The following is a 14,544-nucleotide window of genomic DNA, read 5'->3' on the forward strand; positions in this document are numbered from 1 at the left end:
AAGAGAAAGAAGGTGCATCACAGCTCTAGAATTAGGGTGAGTTTGAATAGCGTTTGGAAATATTTTGTAAGCGAGATGGTAGTAATTATATATATACGTATGCATATGATATCCCATACGTAGTTATATCAGCGGGTATGTGTATCCCGGCAACCAACGTTGCGGTATATGGAAGGCATTAATCGAACAGGGTAACAAAGTTCAAGTGACAAAAAATAAATGGTACAAATGTTACAAGGTAAGCTGATGCTATTTTCACTACAGGTTAGGCTTGGAGAGTTTTAATGTAATAATATCTGGAAAGGAAAGAAAGTGAGTAGATGGAAGATAAGGAGATCAGAATGTCGGAAAAAGTGAAAAGTAAGAAACATAAGTGAGTGAAGCCTCCAAGAGGGACGACGGGCAAGCACGGGACTATTTGGGTAAAAATTTGAAGGTAGGAATGCGAATTGGATAAAGTGTGGCATATGGAACAAACGAGGAATGTGTGGGGTCAGAGAATAGGCTTCGAAAAGTGGGGCTAAAAGGATAGTGACCACGACGAGGAATGGGAAGTAAGAGAAAGAATGGTTACGCCTTGCGACGATGTTAAGAGATTTCCAGCCCTTGAAAGGTATATTAAGGGATAAGTGTGTATTCAAATTAACACGGTTGCCTCGAACATGGAGAAGCTTTCCAAAAAGATGACTTAAGAATAGAACGGATTTGCGAGTTTAAAGGAATATTTCACGAACTTCAGAGATGATACTACAAATAACAAGAGAAGAAAGGTGCTCGATAGGGCTGGGCGTTCGGTATTCGGTTCGGTATTTTCAAAGTTCGGGTTCGGTAATTCGGTAATCGGTAATTCAAAGTATATACCAAATACCGAACTTTCAAACTTCGGTTCGGTAATTCGGGAATCGGTAAATCAAATTTCGGTTCGGTACGGTATTCGGTAATACCATATTTGAAACGTTTGGAAGGGAAATATTTGTTAGTATATATAACCGAATAGATCCAATAAGTAATTTTGTTTTAGGACAGAAGTGTAAAGACTAAAGAGAGTTGTGACAGAGACTATAAACTTTAACAGTTGATCTAAGAAGGTTAAATGATTTCGACAAATCAAACTTTTACTCTCCCTTATTCATATGATTACATCCATACGTGAAGCATTGCCCATCCTTTTGGTATCTCTGAAGCCAATAGTAACAGCCAAGCACAGTAACATTAAGGTCTAATTGATCTCTGGAATATAAATCTGTCCATGTATTTTTGATGACATATTCACTATTTTAACTTTAGGAAAGCAACCCAAAGAGGAGCATTGTTTAATAATTGAAAAGGTTCCAGTGATGATGGCTTGGTTCCCCACCACAGCAGTAAGTATGGTTCTTTGTATCAACTTAGCCCTTTTCTTGGGCCTTTGAGGAAGCTTGCAACCTTTCATGGCCATAAAATCTTCTTCTTTCTCTTTACTGGACAATGTAACAAGCAATTTTGGCCAAACCATCTTTTCTTTTCCTCCTTTGAATCAATGAATAACTTGCTACTATCGTCGACGCCTACCGACCCTCTTGTCGTATAATATCTGTCCTCCTTTTCGGGGGACGAAGTTGATGTCTTACGATGCTTGTTTGTGTTAGATCTATTCACACCCAAATCCCTGTTAAGACGATGAGGAGAAGACATAGGAGGAAGAAGACTAGATTCCTTGTTATTATCAACAACTCTAGATGTTATTTTCTTCTTCACAACTCCATCAGATTTCCCATTTGAAATCGAATCTTTAACCTTGCAACACCTTAGTCTTTTTCTGTTTCCCCACTGTAACTTATCCATATCTTTTTTTATCTCAGATCTATGCTTAGATACTCCACCAGATTATGTCAAAAAAAAAAAAACACTCAAGATCTATGCTTAAATACTCCACCAGATTATGTCAAAAAACTAAAGAGATAAGCTTTTCTTCTTCTTCTTCTTCTTCTTCTTCTTCTTCTTCTTCTTCTTCTTCTTCTTCTTTTTCTTATTATTCTTCTTCTTCTTTAGCAGCAAAAAACTTCCAAAAACTGTAAAAAGATGATATTTTTATTGAATTTTTCTAATAAAATTACAATAAATAGCCAAGCTCCCAACATGAACCACAAGATTCAAAAAAAAAAAATCAAGAAAGGACCCAAGTAAGTAGACAGAGAACAGCAGATAAAAATATTCAACAGTTACCTCACGGAAGAAGAAGAAGAAGAAGGAGGAGGTACGAAGATGGAGCAGAATCAGAAATTAAGATGGAGAAATCACAGGCTTTGGATGAGAAATTTGGATGAAGACGACAGGGATGAATAGAAAGGGAAATGAGATGAAGGTGGTGATTGGTGAAGTACTGAAGTAGTGAAGTGTTAGGTCTTAACTCTTAAGCCTCTTAGCCTAAAATATTGGTATTGGTAATTTAACGGATTTGGGCTCTTAACTCTTGATTTTTACGGATTTGGGCTGGAGTTAAAATATTTTTACAATGGGCCTTTAGCCCTTTACTCCTTTAGGCCCTACAGACGTATAGTATTGGTAATTTAATTTTGGTATTCGGTATTTACCGAATACCGAATGGTATAATTGTAAATACCGAATACCGAAACCGAAATACCGAATTCTATATTTTAGTACCGAATACCGAACCGAATTACCGAATATCGAAATACCGAAATAGCCAGTTCGGTTCGGTACTTCAGTTTTCGGTATTTTATGCCCAGCCCTAGTGCTCGAGGAGGAAGAAACCCAAGGAAGGTTAAGGATGAAAGTAGGAAAGGTATACTAATGGGTTGGTCGAAGGAAGAGAAGAGCATTTAGGAGTAAAGTAACTGGAAATCTTTAACCATGGGAGTAAGAAGGATACTTTAACGAGTTGGCGGTAGGAAACCGATTACTCATCGAGGAAAGAGCGAGGATGATGAGTCGACACAATTGATTAGAAAATTAATGACATGGAATAAGAATTCATGTGAAGATTGAGAAATTCGATCATAGAGGAAATGGAATGAAATGTAAGGAACGTGCATGAAAGACCACCCGGCCGTAGAATTAGAAAGATATATAAAGGTTCGATGAACGAGGATAGAGAGAGTGTAAACTGTAAGAATTCTGTGCTAAGAGCAAAAGTAGCAGGACACTCAGAAAACTTAGACGCACAGCTGCAACACAAACGTGTATTTAAGAGGGAATATGAGTAAGTGAGCTAAGCGGGCGAAAGGACTAGTAGTGGATGGAAGGGTATGGAAATGTTGAAAAAAAATGATGATATAGACATAAATGGAAGAAGAACTCAGGGAAAGAGTTTTAGATATGTTATAAGCAAAGTCGGGGAGAAAAACGAGGAGTAAGGTATAATCGAAGACTTCATAGACGTGGTGAATCTTGATGTCCCCATTAACTTGCGGGTTTGGAAAACCGTTAGTCATAAAAGACAGAGTTGTGAAAAGATGGAAAAGAAGGCATCTGAATTGGATTTAACTCTTATAAGTATTCCCATTGGATACAAGACTGTAACTAGCAAGAAGATAGACAAGTCAGACCATACGATGACGGAACCCCGGCCCTAAGAAGATCGTGAAGGGCGACAGATAATTATCGAAGACGACGGTTACTCGAAAGCTATGGGCGTATAAGGACCTCCTTAATAAGGAGGGAAGAACATACTAGACTTGAAAGGAACTATGACGTTTCAAGCTCCAAAAAAGGAGATTTATTAGCTCGGGGCTAGAGTTCGAGGCGTATTGGCATATCGGGAAGGTAACGGAAAGAAGTAGAAACGAATTGACAATAAATGTACCATGAGGCAGACATAGAGAGAAAGTATGGAAGATAACTCAAGAGAGCACTTTACGCCAAGATGAACTACGATATTTTTAGACCATGATTTGAATCCCTCGTATAGGGCAAAAAATGCGTCGTACTTAAGTATGCAGTGACATGCCCCAAAGGGTAATGAAAAGAACAAGAAAGGTCTCCAAGCTAAATTTACAAAGGGTGTTAGAGAGGATGACGAACCCAGAGGACACTTGGGATGACAATGACAATTGTAATAAAAGGAACAACGATTGGTAGTTTGGAAATTTTTGAAGGAAAGAAAGAACGCTGATCCTATGAATGAAAATAAAAGAGTTCACCGGATATTAGAAAATAGTTCATGGACCACTAATTATACTGAACATGAAATCATATGCTATGGAATTATATGTGTTGTACCCCATTTAAACGGGTTAAAGTAGGAGTACAACATATTGGTGATTTCTATTTTTTATTTATTTTAAGGAGTCGCCACCTAATTAGTTTAATTGTGAATTAGGACACCTAAACATTAACTAAGGCAAAGTCAAACTAAACCTCTATTAATGGTCTGCTTAATCAGCGTGATTCTAGGTAAGGGTTCTAGATTATCCTAAAGGGAAGGGGTTAGGCATCCTTTAGAATCCGTTAACTACGGTTATCCGGTCAAACATAGGTTAATTAATTAAGGTGGAAGATGCAAATATGGCATTTAAATTTTAAGAATACAATTTGTAAATGTTGCTAAGGTTTTAAAGGAAAATATAATAATGCCATTTAAAATAAGACTTACAGAAAATATAATAATTTACATAAAAAGAGACTTTAAATGCTATTCTAAAATAAGACTTATGAATGTTGTTAAGGCTTTACATGAAAATACAACAATGTTATTTAAAATAAGACTTACAGAAAATATAATAATTTTGCATATGAGTGAAAGAGAATGCTGTCAAAAATATCCCAAATAGTGGATATCCAAAATATCCCAAAATATCCCAAAATATCTCAAAATATCTCATGTCCTGTTTCTCTATAAATAGGATGCACAAATGCAATGTTGAAAGAGCAGAAGTAATATAAACTGATATCTCTCTACATATTCTCTCTACATATTTCTTATGTGTGTTTACTTCATAGCTTTATTTTATAACAACGTTATCAGCACGAGACTCTGTTATCTCGAGCAAATACTTCAAAACCTCGAAGGTATTGATTTCTTCGTTTTCCTTTACTAATGGCAAATCTTACTAAATGTGAATTTGTAGCCTTAGATATATCCGGTAATAGATATATGTCTTGGATTCTTGATGCCGAGATTCACCTTAATGCGATGGGTCTGGAAGACACCATCAAAGATAAAAATGAGGCATCAAACCAAAACCGTGCTAAGGCAATGATATTCCTCCGCCGTCATCTTGATGAGAATTTGAAAATGGAATATCTCACGGTTAAAGATCCTCTTACGCTGTGGAATGATCTGAAAGATAGATATGATCACCTGAAGATGGTCATACTTCCACAAGCACGTTTTGATTGGCTCCATTTAAGGTTCCAAGACTTTAAATCTGTTAAGGCATATAATTCTGCAATGTTTAAAATTATTTCTCAATTGAAATTATGTGGTGAAAATATTACTGATGATGATATGCTGGAGAAAACATTCTCCACTTTTCCTGCCTCGAGTATGCTCCTGCAGCAGCAATACCGAGAGATGAAGTTCAAGAAATATGCTGAACTAATCTCACATCTTTTAGTGGCTGAACAACATAATGAATTACTGATGAAAAACCATGAAAGCCGACCCACTGGTACTGCCCCATTCCCTGAAGTGAATGAGGCAAATTTTCGTCATTCTAGGCGTGGAAGAGGTCGTGGCCCCAGTCGTGGTCATGGTCGTGGTCGAGGAAGGAATTTTAATCATGATTCTCGTTATGCACCATATAATACCCTTCACCACCAGCAGTGTAAAAGGAAGGATGAAAAGCATGATGTTGTGCAAAAGAAAAATTCAGAAAATAATTGCTTTCGATGTGGAGGAAAAGGGCACTGGGCACGTACCTGTCGTACGCCAAAGCACCTTGTTGATCTATATCAAGCCTCCCTCAAAAGGGCAGAAAATGATGCCGAAGCAAATTTTATTTCTGAAGATAATGTTGAGCCTATGCATTTAGATGTGGCAGATTTCTTTGAAATCCCTGAAGGAAAAATAGATCATCTGATCGGTGATGGATCTGTATTAACTTAGATATTTCATACATGTCATTTGTATTAGCTAATGTGGTTATGTTTCCATATATAAGTAATAAAGTGTGTGTAATACTTTGTCTAATCAAAATATCTACTTCGATGTTTACTTTGCCTATTTTTTCGTTTTGAAGAATATATGGAAAATCCTCAAATATTATTTGGATCAATGACAAATCATGAAGATATTTGTGTGATTGATAGTGGAACAACGCATGCTATATTCAAAGATGAGAAATACTTTTCTCAATTGCGTAGAAAAAGGGGAAATATTAATACAATTTCTGGCAATTCGAAATTAATTGAAGGCTCCGGAAGAGCTACTATATTTCTACCTAAGGGGACGAAACTTGTTATAGAAGATGCACTATTCTCTTCTAGATCCCCAAGAAACTTGTTGAGTTTCAAAGATATCCGCCGTAATGGGTATCACGTTGAGACATTAAATGAAACAAATGATGAATATCTTATCATTACAAAGAATGTCTCCGGCCAGAAATGTGTTTTGGAGAAATTACCAACTTTGTCTTCTGGCCTGTACTATGCAGAAATTAGTACAATGGAAGCACACTCAATCGTAAACCAGAAGTTTAACGATTCAGGAACTTTTGTGCTTTGGCATGACCGAATGGGTCATCCTGGATCAATAATGATGAGACGAATTATTGAAAATTCAAAAGGGCATCCACTTAAGAACCTGAAGATTCTTGAAAGTAGTGAGTTTTCATGTGTCGCTTGTCATCAGGGCAAATTGATAACCAGGCCATCACCAATGAAAGTTGACATTGAATCCCCTGCTTTTCTAGATCGTATACATGGGGATATATGTGGACCTATTCACCCATCTTGTGGGTCATTCAGATATTTTATGGTTATAATAGATGCGTCTTCGAGATGGTCTCATGTGTGCCTCATATCGTCTCGCAACCTGGCGTTTGCGAAATTATTGGCACAAATAATACGCTTAAGGGCACACTTTCCAGATTATCCTATAAAGGCTATACGTCTTGATAATGCTGGAGAATTTACATCCCAAGCTTTTGATGATTATTGTTTATCAGTTGGGATAAAGGTTGAACATCCTGTAGCACATGTTCATACCCAAAATGGCCTTGCTGAGTCATTTATTAAGCGTGTGCAATTGATAGCAAGACCATTACTTATGAAAACACGGTTGCCTACAACCGTCTGGGGTCATGCTATTTTACATGCAGCATCTCTTGTTCGTCTTAGACCGACTCATTATAATAAATACTCCCCGTCACAATTAGTGTTTGGTCATGAACCAAATATTGCTCATCTCCGAATCTTTGGCTGTGCTGTATATGTGCCTGTAGCACCACCACAACGCACTAAGATGGGCCCCCAAAGAAGGTTAGGAATATATGTTGGGTTTGAATCACCCTCCATTATTCGCTATCTTGAGCCATTGACGGGAGATTTATTCACTGCCCGATTTGCAGATTGTCGATTTGATGAAACAAATTTTCCACAATTAGGGGGAGAGAGAAAAGAAATCAAAAGAGAAATTGCGTGGAGAGTTCCATCACTATCTCATTTTGATCCACGTACCCCTATATGTGAGCAGGAGATCCAGAAGATCATCCACTTACAGAAAATAGCAAATCAAATGCCAGACGGATTTACTGATTTGAAAAGAATAACTAAGTCGCATATCCCTGCAGAGAATGTGCCTATTCGAATTGATGTTCCAAAGGGACAATCTACTAGTGTCATAGCCTCTGAATCTCATCCACGCCTGAAGCGTGGTAGGCCATTGGGCTCCAAGGATAAAAATCCAAGAAAAAGAAATACAAACAATGATCAGAATGACACTATGAAAGGATCTCATGAAGAGATTCAAGATCTGATTAATTCTGATATTCCTGAAGAAATCAGCAAACCCGAGACTTCAGTAAGTGAAGAACTATATCGTTCGAAAATTGTGGTGAATAGTGTTTTTGCATATAATGTTGCACTAAATATTATAAAGGGCAGTGAGGATCAGGAACCTCAATCTGTCGGAGAATGTCGACGAAGATATGATTGGCCAAAATGGCAAGAAGCAATTCAATCAGAATTGAATTCACTTGCTAAACGTGAGGTTTTTGGACCTGTAGTCCAAACGCCTAATGGTGTAAAACCAGTTGGTCACAAATGGGTCTTTGTACGGAAAAGAAATGAGAGAAATGAAATTGTGCGATACAAAGCACGCCTTGTTGCACAAGGATTCTCTCAAAGACCCGGCGTCGACTATGAAGAAACATATTCACCAGTTATGGATGCTATAACATTTCGATACCTCATGGGTTTAGCTGTCTATGAAACCCTTGAAATACATCTTATGGATGTGGTTACAGCTTATCTTTATGGTTCACTTGATAATGAAATTTATATGAAAATTCCTGAAGGATATAAAATGCCTGAAGCATTTGGTTTAAAGTCTCGGGAAATGTATTCAATCAGATTACAAAGATCATTATATGGTTTAAAACAATCAGGGCGTATGTGGTATAATCGCCTAAGTGAATACTTGATAAATGAAGGATATATAAATGATGCCATTTGTCCATGTGTTTTTATTAAGAAAACAAAATCAGGGTTCATTATACTTGCTGTTTATGTTGATGACATAAACCTCATTGGAACTCCAGAAGAGCTCCAAAAGGCGATTGAATATTTGAAGAAAGAATTTGAGATGAAAGATCTCGGAAAGACAAAACTCTGTCTTGGTCTGCAAATTGAACATTTCGCAAAAGGGATCTTTATCCATCAATCTGCCTATACTGAGAAAGTTTTAAATCGGTTTTACATGGACAATTCGCATCCTTTAAGTACTCCTATGGTTGTTCGCTCACTTGAAGTGAGCAAAGATCCGTTCCGACCTCAGGAAGAAAACGAAGAGCTACTTGGTCCTGAAGTACCATATCTTAGTGCAATAGGTGCACTTATGTATCTTGCTAATGCTACAAGACCTGACATAGCATTTTCTGTTAATTTGCTAGCAAGATATAGCTCTTCTCCTACACGGAGGCATTGGAACGGGATTAAGCATATATTGCGATATCTGAAGGGAACTAGCGATATGGGTCTGTTTTATACTAACAAAGGTAGTACAGATCTTGTTGGTTATGCAGATGCAGGTTATTTATCTGATCCACATAAAGCTCGATCTCAAACGGGCTATCTGTTTACATGCGGAGGTACTGCTATATCATGGCGATCGACCAAGCAGTCCATTGTTGCTACTTCTTCAAATCATGCTGAGATAATCGCTATTCATGAAGCAAGTAGAGAATGTGTGTGGTTGAGATCAGTAATACATTTCATCAGAGAAAGATGTGGCTTGAAGTGTGATACAAAAATACCCACAGTATTATATGAAGATAATGCTGCATGCATAGCTCAATTAAAAGGAGGTTTCATAAAAGGAGATAGAACAAAGCACATTTCACCAAAGTTATTTTTCACACATGATCTCCAGAAGAATGGTGATATTGATGTGCAACAAATCCGTTCAAGTGACAATCCTGCAGATTTGTTCACTAAATCTTTGCCAACTTCAACTCTTGAGAAGATGATATTCAAGATTGGAATGCGAAGACTCCGACATCTGAATCTTGGTATTCGTCAGGGGGAGTGAAATACGTGTTGTACTCTTTTTCCCTTAACCAAGTTTTGTCCCATTGGGTTTTCTTGGTAAGGTTTTTAATGAGGCAACTCTCAAAGCGTATTATTAGATATGCGCACTCTTTTTCCTTCATTAGGACTTTTTCCCACAGGGTTTTTTTCTAATAAGGTTTTAACGAGACACATCATCTATTAATGGATATCCAAGGGGGAGTGTCAAAAATATCCCAAATAGTTGATATCCAAAATATCCCAAAATATCCCAAAATATCTCAAAATATCTCATGTCCTGTTTCTCTATAAATAGGATGCACAAATGCAATGTTGAAAGAGCAGAAGTAATATAAACTGATATCTCTCTACATATTCTCTCTACATATTTCTTCTGTGTGTTTACTTCATAGCTTTATTTTATAACAAATGCAGGTTTGTGCAACGTTTTTTATAAATGTTTGAAATAACTCCAAAGGTGAGATACTAATTGATTTTTTGCAGTTGAGGGATATAGACCGAATGTGAATTTTCTTTCTCCCTTTTATTATCTTTTATTGACTATTCTTAATTAAAAAATTGTGTGATTAAATCAAATTTGCAATACTTAAATATATATTTTGCATATCCACGGTATTTCAAATCTTTAAGATGATAAAGAAACGAAAAAGTAATTCTCTAATTCAAAGCACGTGTTCTCGTTATTGAAAATCAATGATTCTAGTAAAGATAAATATTATAAATAACGTAAATAATTTTAAGATAAATATTATAGATAACGTCAATAATTTTAAGATAAATATTATAGATACGTAAATAATTTTAAGATAAAAATTATAGATAATGTAAATGATGTTAATATAAAAATGAAACCTATGGAATTAACTATTAGTTTCCCCTTTACATTAACTACCCATTATACTAAGACTAACCCACTAATTTTACTAGCATTCATCTAAGTTAAGAAAACAAAAACAAAGCAAAGGGTTAGTCGAATAATACAAATTAAATGCACAAAAACAAGTAGAGGCGTAAATAAAATTAAATGAGCTCAGCCCATTTTTTAAGACCACTGCGATCGGTGCTGCTGTTGGGAAATGGCTCAGACCATTTTTTAGACTGCTGCGATCAGTGCTGCTGTTGGGCTTTGGCCCAAAAATCTTTTTTTATATGGATATAGATTGCTGCGGGTGGGCTGGACACGAGAGAGATTACGTTGGGCTTTTAGCCCAACATCGAATGCGGAAGAAGAACGAGTCCCTCGGACTCGTATGCGATGGTCATGCATAAAATGAAAGGAAAAAGATTAGTATATGATCAATGAATAAGGTCAAACATATAAATTGCAAACTCAAAAATAGACCAGCGGATTGTGTATAGACTATGTATATCAGATGATTTTACCCTTAACGACAGTCTTATAGGATCGCAAGAAAATAAAGCAAGAGTGTTTTCATAAGAGACTAACAACTACCCACGTTTCTCAGGTTCAAACTGTACTTCTAAGGAAGAATATGCATTGTCAATTCATGCGATATTTATGAGACAAACATGTAAAATGCAGACAAGAGAAACAAGCTCAGATACAGGGAAGCAGAGGAGTATCAATATGCAGCTAGACATCTTAGCCTTAAGCCATCAACATAGAAACTTAAGATACCTATACTAGACTTGACCCATTACCTTAGGACTCTCATACATGTAATACTTCTTACAATTAACTAACAAGGGACGTGGATTGAGTTCACTAATTATCATGCGGAAATCTATATTACATAGCATGGAAGTTAAATATTTGAGTCAACTGAAGATGATATGTAGGATTCAAAACAACCAGGCAAGAGGCTCGGTTCATGACAACCAGACAAGAAGCTCAATTCCAGCCAATCCACAGGGACAAAAATGTTCTCTTCTAAGAACCAATCATAAGGCAAATGACAGACTTTCGCTTACTCAAAGTTAACAACCCATTTAATTCTCCTAAATGTGTGCTACATGAGTATTTATCCCCTTTTATACTAAGTATAGTTATTTAATGAACTTAAACTCATACCAATTGCAATATGACAGCCTTCTGGCCATGTTTAAACATCATAGATATGCATTCAAGTGTACTATACATTCATAGGTTGATTGAGGCTGCATTCAGGCTTTGTTGGAGTCCTATTTAGATCCCTCTAGCCATTTGACCCCTCTCCTTATCTATCACGTTAGAAACTGAATGAACCAAGTAACTCATACTGATTTCAGATTTACCATTTTAATTTATAAATTAGCATAATGACTCTAGTGATATCCTGTTAAGCTAAGCAGACAAACCTTGTTGCTCCGAGTTAATACTCACGCCATTTTAACCAACTGGTACTATACTTAGGTGTGGACTCCTGCCTAGGGATTCAATCAATAAGACACAAGTTGACAGGACAATGCACACAGGTAAGTTTTGACACAGGATTTAGATGGAATGAGCTTAAGCTAAGCTAATAGTGGACTTCATGCAACAAATGGACATCTAAAAAAAAGGCATATTAACAATAAATCAAATAGATAAGCAAGGGGCTGAACAGATCTTCATAGAAAACAGAACCCAAACAGAACCACTTAAGATGTCACTAGCAACATGATTTGATCAATAGGGGTGACACTGATCCCATTTAGTTTAAACAGGTTTCAATAATAAGTGAAAGCATGGATTACATTAAACTACTACTAATTAAGTACTGAATAGAGACACGCTAAACATGCTGAACTATTAACAAGCAATCAGCTCATAATGTAATTAACAAATATGCTGAATTACACTAAATATAATTACTAATCAACTAGAAACAACCATAACATCTTAATCATACTTAGACTATTAGCAACAAAGGAACTAACTAACAGCAAACAAAATGGCTATTTATCTTGCTCAAACCACTACCAATTAGAAGACTAGCCATCTAAATAGGCATACAACAATTACCCTATCCTAACGTAACTACAGGAGTTTAACTAAAACATGAATAAGCATGCAAAACTACATTAGGCTTATTATAACATTTTTAAAACTACGATGGCAACCAAGTATACTCTAAGCATGCTTAAAATTACTAATAGCAGATAATTAAGCTAAACAGCAAACTTAAAGCACCGTAAGAAAACAACAAATAAAACCCAAAAATGATTAAATGGAAGGAAATTTACCTTCTTCGGGTGCAGCGAAGTGGGTACGGAGTCTCGATTTATGCTCGAACACTATCAAAAATCCGAGCTTGAATTCACTCGGACCCGAAATAGTAGCAAAGGCTAAAAGTAAAAAAAACAAAGATGATTTTCTATTTTCCAACGAATCTCCAGAAAATATTTAAAACTGATGAAGACTCTTAATTTCTAGGGAAATTTTTAAGCGGCTAGCCCCCCTCCCCAATGATTCAATCTAGCAATTATTTATAGGGGAACTGCTAGGGTTTTGGGTTTGAAATATCTGGGCGGGATTTGAAAACAAAGATTCAAAGTCGAGTCAAAGCTAGTGCTAAATCTGAACGTTGGAGAGCTTTTTCTGTCATCGATCCGAAAAAGGAGCATGAGACAAAATCCATTTCAAATTTGTACTCGAAAATCAAAAGGAACGTATAAAGGAGATGGATTTTGAATTCACAAAGAGCCAAAATCCATTAAAATCGCTTAGATCAACAACGGACAACAAAGGAAGACGACGAACTTACCATGGTTGAAATCTGACGGGGAAAGGACGAGCATTAATTGCTTTTCCCCGAAATGGCCATGCACGGCCTGGGTTCGCGAAAGGAGCTCTGCTATTTTCCGTTTGTTTTGAGGGAGAGAGAGAGACGAAGGGAAAGAAAGAGAGAGAGAGAGAGAGAGAGAGAGAGAGAGAGGAGGGTGCGGCGGATCTGAAATGAAAAGGGAAGCCCTAGTTGATTTCATTTGGATGACAGGCTGGGTCGGGTAGACTAATCGGGTAGTGGGCTGATGGATTGAAATATGGGCTGGTCCAAAATGTTTATAAAATGATTGGGGCGGATGGGCTAAAATATATTTTCCTCTTGTGCTATTTTTGCTTCTAAATTTGCATAAAAGATCTATTTTAATTAAAATATTACATATTAAAAAAAGTATGTATTTATCAGTGCCCGGATAACAATAAAATTATATGACGTCGTAATGGTCGTGCAATAATATCAGTAAATAAACGCTATTATTTAATTGCGCAAAATAGATGCGATGCGTACGCATAAGGTGGTAAAAATGCTGAAGTGGTTACAATGCAAATCCTAATAATACTGGTAATAATGATAATAAAATAATAATGGTAATAATAATAATGATAATAATAATAATAGTAGTGGTAGTAGTAACGGTGGTAAAATAAAAAATAATAACAGCAGTGACTACAACAGGATAATGAAATGCCGGTATTAATAAAAGCTAATAATTATAGTAAAATATAAATAATTATTTCTTAAGTTGTCAAAAATATTAGAAGCGTAAACAGATATTTCGGAGGAAAGGTGGGACAAAATTGGGTGTCAACAATATGAACCGTCAACGTGAAGCTATGCCCAACTACAATTATAAGAAGCCCACACCGGAAAGCCAACAAGCAATAACGACTGACGAGACGATCGCCGATACAAGGAAATCGAAGATAAGTATACTTGCGTTGCAAGAGAGTCATAATAGAAGAATTTCCGTAGTCCTATGCTTCTGGGATTGTATTGATAGATATGAGGGAAGGAAGTAAGGAAAAAGTTGTAGCAAGAGCTCAAAGATGTTGCGAGCTATGAAATTAGTTGAACTCGGATTATAAGTTTATCATAAGTGTAACTGGACTGCGAAGGATAATAAATGGCGAAGAAACATTACGTATATCCG

General features: G+C 36.4%; 1 long non-coding RNA gene and 1 pseudogene across 1 annotated transcript; both read right to left on the bottom strand.

The window, feature by feature from the left end:
* Positions 1 to 1,204: 1,204 nt before the first annotated feature.
* Positions 1,205 to 1,965, bottom strand: LOC132633695 (uncharacterized; annotated as a pseudogene).
* Positions 1,966 to 10,510: 8,545 nt separating this feature from the next.
* On the bottom strand, positions 10,511 to 13,554 carry LOC132630105 (uncharacterized). Its single transcript, XR_009578479.1, has 2 exons — positions 13,377 to 13,554; positions 10,511 to 12,957 (listed from the first exon to the last, which is right to left on the bottom strand). It is a non-coding gene; the product is annotated as an uncharacterized LOC132630105 (long non-coding RNA).
* Positions 13,555 to 14,544: the final 990 nt, after the last annotated feature.

This window comes from Lycium barbarum, chromosome 3 (genome assembly GCF_019175385.1).
Source record: "Lycium barbarum isolate Lr01 chromosome 3, ASM1917538v2, whole genome shotgun sequence".
Classification (NCBI taxonomy): domain Eukaryota; kingdom Viridiplantae; phylum Streptophyta; class Magnoliopsida; order Solanales; family Solanaceae; genus Lycium; species Lycium barbarum.